Here is an 8,815-nt window from a genome sequence, read left to right as displayed (position 1 = left end):
TGGTTCTGACCCCCTGACCTTTCCTCCCTAGAGATAACATCTAGGCCTCAGTTGTATTTCAGCTCCAGGCCCAGAAGAGCAACAAAACCAGCCACAGCAGATCTGAGGACCAGCTGCATGGAATAATGACCCCCTGCCCTGGAACAATCAATTAATGGAGACCCCACCCCGAAAGGGCACACCTGGAGAGCTGGTGAATATTGTGTTAAGATTTTCCCCTGGGGCCTCCCCTAAAATCTCCACCCCCAAGACCCTTAGAACTGAGGACCCAGCTCTGGTCTCCCTCCTGGAGCAGGCCCTGCCTTTCTCTTCTCGCTCTCCTTCTCCATCTCCCTAAAGGCAGTTACCTTTACCTTCCTCACTCCCAAGCTGCTAGAGCACTTCCTTTGCCTCTATAACTTGTCTCCTCAGCCCATTTCTTCTACAAATTATTTCCTCTACCCCTGTGATTTCATAAATAAATGTCCTCTTATAGTTTGAGTCTTGCCTCTGAATTCTTTCCTACTCACAACTCAAGTACTGAGATTGCTGAATTAAGGTCCATCTGGCCCCTCAGGCCTAACACCTGGGTGCTGTTCACAGCGCCTACAACTTAACCACAATGACCTGCTCAGTTGGAAATTTATGATAAGATTATCTATGAGATTACCCTCCATAGAACTTTATTTACAAAAATATAATTTATTTATTTCAGTGAGGAAAGGAGAGGGGGAGAGAGATAAAAACATAAATGATGAGAGATAATCATTGATTGGCTGTCTCCTGCTTGCCTCAAACTGGATATTGAGCCCACAACCCTAACCAGGCATGTGTCCTGACTGGGAATCAAACCATGACCTCCTGGTTCATTGGTTGATGCTCAATCACTGAGTCACGCTAGCCAGGCCCAAGTTTCACTCTCAAATCAATGTTTCTCTCTCTAACCCTTTTCTTCCTCTCTCTCTATAAAAATCAATTAAAAATCTTTAAAAAAATTTAATCTACATACCATAACATTTATGCCTTCCCTTTTTACTTTTTTTTAAAATATATTTTATTGATTTTTGTACAGAGAGGAAGGGAGAGAGAGAGAATGTTAGAAACATCAATGAGAGAGAGTCATAAATCAGCTGCCTCTTGCACACCCCCTACTTGGGATTTGCCTGCAACTAAGGTACATGCCCTTGACCGGAATCAAACCTGGGGCCCTTCAGTCCCCAAGCTGACGCTCTATCCATTGAGCCAAACTGGTCCCGGCCCTTTTTACTTTTAAATTATGTTTTGCTTGTTTTTAACCAACAGGATATTTAGACATTTAGTGTAGTCACATGTATCAGCATTTTTCTTTAGGCTTACTGTTTCTTTGTTGTATACTGTTTAAGAAGTCTTTTCCTATCCTATCTGGGATCCAGCCCACAATTCAGGCATGTGCCCTGATGGGGAATCGAATTGGTAACCTTTTGGTGCACAGGGCTCATTGGATTCTTATAATAACACTGCAAAGTGATGTTATTATTTTTATCTTTCAGATGGGAAGTGATGCTTGTAGGAGTTAATAACTCACTCAAGGTTATACAGCTGCTGAAGGACAGTTGACAGGGAGGGATTATTAATTTAGTCTGACCAGTGGCCCAGGAGAGGACTGCATTTTTGACCTTCCAAGGAAGCGGCCCATCCTCACAGGGTACAAGCTATTCTAATAATGCTTATAAAGCAACCCTTCCCCGACCCTGACATACCTCTCTCCCTCTTTCTTTCTCCATAATTTCGGGAAAGGTTTTCTCCTTTGCCCTTCCTTATGCACCCCACCCTGAAATCCAGATTCCTCTCATAGCTTCACAAATCAGCTCTGGGATGGATGCAGAGGCTCTTGTTTCCATGGCGATGAGGAGAGGCTGATGCACCACACACCAAGAGTAGGCGATGCAAAGAATTGGCGAAGCATCCAAAGGTGTCGGCAGTGGCCAGGGTCCAGGAAAAGAGACAGATGAGAAAGCCGAGTCTGACTGGACTTCCCTCAAGCTCCAGGAAAAGGTCCACCCCCACCACGCCCCCTCCCCTCCCCAAACTCCTAATTTGGGAGTAGAAGATAGGAAGGAGCCTTGGACGGTGAGGGCTCCAAAGCAGAAGCTACTGCCCCAGGCTTGTTTAAAGACAAAGCCTAATCTTGACAGGAAAGACTGCCCCGTGGGGGGCTGCCCCCTTCCCAGCCCCCTGCCTTGCCTCCTTCTCTCCCCTGCTCTGACCTCATTCTTTGGCCACCTGGCTCTTGGCCAGGGCGCAGGAGGGGAGCAGGGAAGCCGGCAGGGGGCAGAGTCTCCCTCACTCTCCTCAGCTCCTGCCACCCCTGCTTTCACCAGGATTATTTTCAGCTGACAGGCTGCAAAGGCGCAGTAGGTGGATTTCAGGACAGGATCTGGGTTCTGGCAGAGGCTGTGAGTCTCTGAACCTTTGGTCTGATGACGCGTGATGGGCCCCAGTGGGGTGAGAGGTATTTAGGGCCACAGACTGAGGGGCTGAAGCAAGGGGCACTTTAACTTTTCCTGGCAAAGGTTTCTTCTGAGTTGGTTTTTTCCCCCCCCCTGATATGTTGGGGACATTAAAGCACCCTAACCCCAAGGAGGCTTAGTCATCCATTCAATAACTGTTTATTGAATATTGATGATTATATTTATAGGTGGATGCATCCAATAAAAAACCAGTGTTTACAAAATGTCTACACATTTCTTAATGATTCTTTTAAAAAAATATATATATATAATTTTTATTGATTTCAGAGAGGAAGGGAGAGAGATAGAAACATCAATGATGAGAGAATCATTGATCGGCTGCCTCCTGCATACCCCACATCAGGGATTGAGTCCGAAACCCCAGCATGTGCTCTGACCAGGAATTGAACCATGACCTCCTTGTTCATAGGTTGATGCGCAACCACTGAGCCACACCAGCTGGGCAACGGTTCTTAACCTTTATAGTCCTTTTGCTGAAGCCGGTGTGGCTCAGTGGATAGAGCGTCGGCCTGCAGACTGAAGGGTCCCGGGTTCGATTCCGGCCAAGGGCATGTACATTGGTTGCAGGCATATCCCCAGTGGGAGTGTGCAGGAGGTGGATGATCGATGTTTCTCTCCCATCAAAGTTTCTAACTCTCTCTCTCTCTCCCTTCCTCTCTGTAAAAAATCAATAATATATATATATATATATATATATATATATATATATATATATATAAATTTTTTTTTTAGTCATTTTTGAGGGGAGGGATGTTACATACCCTTTGAGGTTGTGATTAAAAAAAAAAACACTCTCTTTCAAAATGAATGCACTACAAATCTACAAACATGGTCTTTTTAAAAACTTGTTTCCCTTTCAGCGATAAGATAGGAAAAAGAACAGTGCAGGGAACAAGGCTGGTAGCCCGGGCCTTGGGGAGTTCCGGAGAGGAGAGGGCTGAGAAGGGAGGTCCAGGGGCTGTTAGAGCCCAGTGCGGAGACCAGAGAGGACGCTGGGAGAGGCTAAGGGCAGGAAATGCCTTTGGGGAGGGTCCCTGAGTCAGCGCTAGCACGCTGGGTAGGCACGGATGGGCCTTCTTTAGTCTGTGGAGTCTTTATAGGGGTTCTTCCTTGTTCCTCATTCCTCAGGCAGCTCCATCCCCCAGGTATTGAAAAGGGGGTTCCTCCTGGCTGTAACAGTGCTGCAGGGGATTGGAGAGCTCAGCTGCCTGGACCAGGGGACTCGGGGAGACCAAAGCAGCTGGTCCTGCCCGGAGGAGAAAGGGTCTTCGCCCTGTGGATAGGTTGCCCCCTCCTTTCCCAGGTCAGGGTGTTCATTGGTGCTGGGGAACCACCGCTCACTTCGCCACGCACCAGGGGCTCAGCTGTGGCCCAAAGCTGCTCCCCTGGGCCTTCTTTAGCTCACTGAGGATTCTCTGTCGTCTCCTTGGGTAAGTGACAGCCTTTACTCAGGCTGCGATGCCCCCAGGTCCCTGCATTCCTGCCAAATATGATCTCCTTCTCTTCTGAAAAGCTTCTGGGTGTGTGTGAGTGGGGGGTGGGGGAGACAGCCCCTCAGGGGAACACTCCATGCTGGGAACAACCAGTGGCTCTCAGCAGGGATGGCATGTACTGTTCTTCCATCCAGGTGGAGCTGGGACTTTGAGGTTCTCCCAGAAGGTGTCTCCATAATGCTGGGTGTCAGTCTGAGGCTCTGCGAAGGCAAGAAGAGGTGAAGATCGGCTGACCACCCTGGAACACCTCCAAACATTTTCTTTCTTCTTCTTTTGTCCTCATCCGAGGATTAGAGAGTAGAAGGAAGGGAGGAAGGAGAGAGAGAGGAGAGAGGAGAGAGAGAGAGAGAGAGAGAGAGAGAGAGAGAGAGAGAGAGAGGGAGAGAGAGAGATGAGAGAGACACATCTATTGGTTGCCTCCCTGCACACACTAGGGACCAACCCCATAACCAAGGAACGTGCCCTTGACCAGGAATTGAACCTGAGACCCTTCAGTCCTCAGGCTGATGCTCTAACCCAGTGTTTTTCAACCTTTTTTGGGCAAAGGCACACTTGTTTCATGAAAAAAATCACGAGGCACACCACCATTAGAAAATGTTAAGAAATTTAACTCTGTGCCTATATTGACTATATATAAAGCAATTCTCTTGAATAGGAATCAAATAAACACAAAGAAAGTATTTTATAATTACTTTGTTATGAAATATTAAGTAAACAAAATAGTGAAAAATTATAAAATTCTTGTCTTGTCTGCACCTACGGCACACCAGGCAACATCTCGCGGCACACTAGTGTGCCTCGGAACAGCGGTTGAAAAACGCTGCTCTAACCACTTAGAAAACTGGCCAGGGCTCCACACATTTCCATAAGATTTTGGGAGCCTTATGAACCCCTGGATGTAGCTCATCCATAGGCTCCAGGGCATAAACTCCCGGTCTATTGTGGGCCCAGTGCTGGCCCCTGAGGACACAATAGTAAGTTAGATCAACCTGACTGAGCTGGACAGGCGAAAGGGAGACTCTTAAAACACAGTGGAGAAATCCAGGTGCTGGCGGACGCGCCTGTCCTGATCAGGGGCCTATGAAGGCTTCCTAGAATAAGTGACGGGGAAGCTGAAGAAGGAAGAGGATCTTGCCAGGCAAAGGCCTAAGGAAGAACACTGACAGTGAGAAAAGCACAAGCTAAGGCCCCGAGGAGAGAGAACAGCAAACCGGAGAAGCTGACAGCAGACCAGTGTGGCCGCGCAGAGATACCAGGAGGAGGACTGCTGAGAGGAGAGGGGAAAGCTGAGTGCCATCTGCAGGCCCTGGGAGGCAGCTGCTGTCCTCGAGGACTCGGACAAGAAAGCCAGCGGTTATGCAGTGTCAGGTCTGATCAAATAACTGAATCGGTACCCCCTCCCCTGGACACTGACCTTTAGGCCACTTCACAGTGGGCATTCCACTTGCTTAGACCACATTCCACCTGCTATTATCTCTCCCCTTTATCTCTCCCCTCGGGAGTTTCCCAGAACCCAGACCTGCACAAAGAATTCTCTGCCCAGAAAGAGCCCTCCTGACTCCCCGTCTTTGAGTGCTGGCGTCATTTTGACCTAATAAATTCATAATTATTCATCCCTTTTGCCTCCTTCGGCGACCCTAACATGCAGTAGAAGTGTAAGTTAGACATTGGAAATGAGCATAGGGTGGAATGGGAGCATGTGGGAGGAGCTTTAAACTCAGTCTTGGGGATCGGGCCCTGGGCCCAGGGAATGAGTCTCATTGATACATTCAGTGTATTCAGAATACCCTGAACCTCCGAAACCACTTAGAAGGCGGGGAGGAACCACCAGTGCACCGTGATTTCCCTGCACCTCCCATTAGGAGCATCTTTCACTCTGGAGGTGAGGAGGGCTGCGCAGCAGTGAGCTCAGCTCTGCCTACTTTTTTTTTTTTTTTTTTTTTTTTTTTTTTTTAAAGAGAGAGGAAGAGATAGAAACATCAATAGTGAGAGAGACTCATTGCTTGGCTGCCCCCTACTGGACACTGAGCCCATAACGTAGGCATTTGCCCTGACCAAGAATTGAACCAAGATCCCCTGGTTCATGGGTGGATTCTCCACCACTGCGCCATACTGGCTGGGCAGTTCTATCTACTTTTTAAGAACTGTGGCCACACCAAAACCAATTTGGCTCAGTGGATGGAGCGTCAGCCTGCGGACTGAAAGGTCTCAGGTTCGATTCTGGTCAAGGGCATGTACATTGGTTGTGGGCACATCCCCGGTGGGGGGTGTACAGGAGGCAGCTGATTTCTCTGTCATCAATGTTTCTAGCTCTCTATCCCTCTCCTTTCCTCTCTGCAAAAAATCAATAAAATATATATATTTTTAAATAATAATACATTAAAAATTTTTTTTAAAGAGCTGTGGCCAGAGGTAGCATTGGCTAGAAAAGTGGGGGAGGAAAAGTGGTTTGGTCCCTGGCTCCTGCTGTGGGCCAGGGGTGGAACTGGGAGAGCGCAGAATGAGACAGGGAAGCAGATACTGCAATGATTTGTTGCCAGTGAGTTACATGGCAGGCACTGTCCTAAATACTTAACAAACATTAATCCACAGCACTCCTCGGAGCAAGGTACGGTCATCCGCTTCCTACACAGGGAGCAAGCGCGGCCCACACAGTGAAGGAACTCAGCAAAATAAAAAAGCCGCCGTCTGAACCCAGGCGGGCTGGCTCCAGAGGCTGGGCTCCACCACTAAAGGATGCTATCTCCCGAGAGCCAAGACAAAGGTCAAGAATTAGGCCTGGGCCTCCCACACCAGGCAGATGCCGAAGTCTACCATCCACCCCCTTATGGGAAGTGGATAAAATACAAGAAATACCTCCATGTGGGAGGTCCCAGGGCAGTGGGAGGAGCCACAGGAGAGGATGCGGGCTGGTACCTGGGGGAGCTCCAGAGACCAAGGCCGAGGAGGGGTCCTGGGTTGGAGAGAGGCAAGCAGCTAAGAGTAAGGTGACCCACCCCCTTCCTCTCTGGTCAGTGTTATATATTGCCATTCTCCACCCACCATTTTCCGGTCCCACTGTTCTTTCCTCCCCCAAGGTCTTCATGTCTTCTTACTTGCGGTTGCCTTTGCATGTGTGTGTACACACACGCATGCACACACACACACACACACACACACACATCTTTTCCCAGGCTGACCCCTACTCATCCTTTAAACCTCAGTCTGACTGTGGGTTCTTCAGAGAGGCCTTCTTGAACCCAATCTCAATTAGATCCCTGTTATTCTCACATTAGCACCCGATTATTTTCCTTTATGATGATATCATCGTTTGAAATTACATATCCCATTGTATTTATCTATTTAATGCCTGATGTTCCCACTAGAGCCTGGACTGCATACCCCTGAGGGCAAGGACCCCATCTTATTCTCCACGGTGAACCTTGCTCCTGGGCGTAGCGCTGGGCACACAGAGATCCTCCATGCATTTTGCTAAATGAGCTTATGAATTTGGAGGGATCTCAGAGGGCCACTTGTCCGATGCTTCTGTCCCTCTCCCATATGCTCAGGAGGAGGTCCTTTAGCCCCTCCTTGAATGCTCCCAGTGGCAGAGAACTCATTACCTCACTGAGAGGCCCATCCCACTTTTGCAGAGATTTAATAGTAGGAAAGTTCTTCCTCACCAAAGAGAACGCTGACGGCCTGTTATTTCCTGGTCCTCGTTTGGTCCTCTGGAGCTCCGTGCAACCAGAGAGCCCTCACAGAGTTACAGGCAGCCATCATGCTTGCCCCCGCTGCCCCCTGCCTTCTCCCTGCTTTGGAAGTCTGGGTTCCTGAGCCGTTCTCCACCCTGGTCCCCTTCAGAAACATGCCTTTTTAGTCAGCACCCAGCATGCAGCCTTGAATTATGATTTACAATCCCCCCCCCCCGCCCCCAGCCACTCCACAAACAGGAGTATAGGTCCAGCAGGGTGAGGGAGAGAGGGAGGAGAAAGTAAGGAAAGAAAGCTTTTCTTTTTCTCCAAAGTAACTGGAGAGTGTATTTCTCCAGGAAATGATATTATTAATGATGGCTGGGGCCCGAGGCTAGTCCCGAACGAGATGTACCACTGTCAGCTGCGTTCTGGGTCAAGTGGCCTTTTTGGACCCATTTAATAGCTTTTCTCTGGGAAAAATGTGTTTGGGTTTCAAACCACCAAGTTATATATAAACCCTTTAGATAACCAGCTTACAAATTGGGAACTGCTTCTACAGAAGTATTTAGGTAACACCGAGTGGGAGAGTGGAGGGATGAGAACAGAGTGGGCTTTCTGAGAAAAGTTTCCAAGAGGTTTTAGTAGCAAAGACGGGGAGAGTGATAAGGCACACACACAGGCACCGGAGGCAGGCAGAGCCAGGGTCAGCTCCCAGTCAGTGCTGCTGGCTGTGAGGGCTGCTGGCTTTACCTCACTTCCCCTCAGAGTCCCCTCTCTGGTAGGCGAAGACAACCACTGTTACTCACAGAGTTGGAGGGGGCATTAAAGAGATTGTTTGGCTGAAACCGGTTTGGCTCAGTGGATAAGAGCGTGGGCCTGCAGACTGCCCAGGTTCAATTCCAGTCAAGGGCATGTACTTTGGTTGCAGGCACATCCCCAGTAGGGGGTGTGCAGGAGGCAGCTGGTTGATGTTTCTCTTTCATCAATGTTTCTTTTCTTTTTTAAAAATATATTTTATTGATTTTTTAAAGAGAGAGAAAGAGAGAGGGATAGAGTTAGAAACGTGAAAGAGAGAGGGATAGAGTTAGAAACGTGAATGAGAGAGAATCATCTATCAGCTGCCTCTTGCACACCCCCTACTGGGGATGTGCCTGCAACC

At 48.6% G+C, this 8,815-nt stretch overlaps 1 pseudogene; it reads right to left on the bottom strand.

Annotated features, from left to right (window-relative positions):
* Positions 1-3,606: 3,606 nt before the first annotated feature.
* On the bottom strand, positions 3,607-7,449 carry LOC118729469 (annotated as a pseudogene).
* Between the last annotated feature and the right edge of the window lie 1,366 nt (positions 7,450-8,815).

Source organism: Pipistrellus kuhlii, unplaced genomic scaffold, assembly GCF_014108245.1.
Source record: "Pipistrellus kuhlii isolate mPipKuh1 unplaced genomic scaffold, mPipKuh1.p scaffold_m20_p_3, whole genome shotgun sequence".
NCBI lineage: Eukaryota > Metazoa > Chordata > Mammalia > Chiroptera > Vespertilionidae > Pipistrellus > Pipistrellus kuhlii.
Note: the sequence above shows the minus strand (reverse complement) of the source record. Positions and strands in the feature narration are given on the sequence as shown.